The sequence below is a fragment of the Macadamia integrifolia genome, chromosome 1 (genome assembly GCF_013358625.1).
Source record: "Macadamia integrifolia cultivar HAES 741 chromosome 1, SCU_Mint_v3, whole genome shotgun sequence".
Taxonomy (NCBI): domain Eukaryota; kingdom Viridiplantae; phylum Streptophyta; class Magnoliopsida; order Proteales; family Proteaceae; genus Macadamia; species Macadamia integrifolia.
Window position 1 is genome coordinate 7,763,830 of NC_056557.1, and position 1,805 is coordinate 7,765,634.

The following is a 1,805-nucleotide window of genomic DNA, read 5'->3' on the forward strand; positions in this document are numbered from 1 at the left end:
GGTATAGTGTTGGGTCATCCATAAGGGTATTTGCAAATTTGGTTAGATGTGTAGTTGTGGACATTGATGTAGAGCCAGATTTGCAATTAGCCATGTTAGCGTGGGCAAGTAGATCTAGTATATATTGTCGTTGAAAGAGATGTCGCCCTTGTGATAATTTTTTTTTGTTAACCAAGGTGTCCGGACTAGCTTACAAGCACTTCGACTATTCTTCAGGGAGACTAGCACAGCAATCCACCACTATGGTCTCCACTTAAATCACAGATGCACAGATGGAAAATCGAACCTAAGATCGTGCATCTATTCACACAATTCCTAATTTGCCTTAACCACCTAGGCAACCCACAGATGGGTGCCCTTGTGATAATTGAATAACACTGATTCCAAAAAAATAGTGTAATGGACCCAAGTCTTTTATAGCAAATGCTACTCCAATCTTATTAAGAAAGCTGTTCATAAGAGCATCACTGCTGCCAGTGAGGATGATGCCATCCAAAAAAATTAGAATGTGTATAGTTCCTGCCTCTTTGTGATATATAAATAGGGAAGTATCAATTTTGGATCCCATAAAATCATCTTTATGAAGGAATGAGCTTAGTCGATCAAACCAAGCACATAGGGCTTGTTTGAGTCCATACCAAGACTTATGGAGTTTGCAGACATGGTGAGGGAGTGCCGGTTGTGCCATAAATACCTGTTCCTGTTCCGTCTAGAAAAGTATTTTGAATGTCAAGTTGTCGCAGGGACCAGGATTTGATCAATGCAGTGGAGAGAATCAGTCGAATTGTTGTTGGTTTGACAACTAAATTGAATGTCTCATTATAATCGACAAGAGAAAGAAGAAGACAAGACGCAGGAATGGCAACATAGGTGTTAAATAATATTTTTTTTTGGTAAATAATCTAGGTATTAAATGTGCAATTAAAATGGTAGATCCCTTTCAAACTACCATGATTGAATGGTAGAAATTGAGGTGATTCGCAATTTACAAGCACCGATAGAAATAGACACAAGACGATTAAAACTCCTGGAAAAGTTTTCTTATTTATTGCAATTTCATTTGACATATGAAAATAACTGAAAACGAGGGTATTTATTCGATTTAAGAAGGACCCTGTAGCTCGAAAGGATCGTTGATAAGGACAAACCATGCCATTAACATCTCTTACATGGACTGAAGTCTCTCCTCCCTCATCCTATAAATATCTGAATGGTACCCTAGGTGTGGGGTGAATTCTTCTCTAATCCTAATACTCTTACGATCTCGAAGCCTCACTGTTATTCTGACTTGGGGATCAGAGAGTTCCCTACAAACGCATTCTGGTCACCTCTCTCTCTCTCTCTCTCTCTCTCTCTCTCTCTCTCTCTCTCATGTTATTTGTTCAAAATTCTAACTTCAAAATTCTAACTTACACATAAGGGAGTCCCCCACAAAACCATTTCGTTCACTTTTTTCATTCTCTGTCTTCTTTCATTGACTTTGTGTGCAGAGGACCCATATCAGTATCTGATATATATTTTTTCTTATTTTGATTGATAAATAGTCGATATTTGAAAATATCAGAAAACCAACCAAAATTGGTAAACATCATATCTGTAGAAAATAAACAAATATAGGAGAAGAATTCTTTATATAGTAAAAAATTTATTTATCTGAATTATTTCACAATAAAAAACGAAGAAGAAGAAGAAAACAGATCTGGTAAACATCATATCTGTAGAAAATAAACAAATATAGGAGAAGAATTCTTTATATAATAAAAAAATTTATGTATCTGAATTATTTCACAATAAAAAACGAAGAA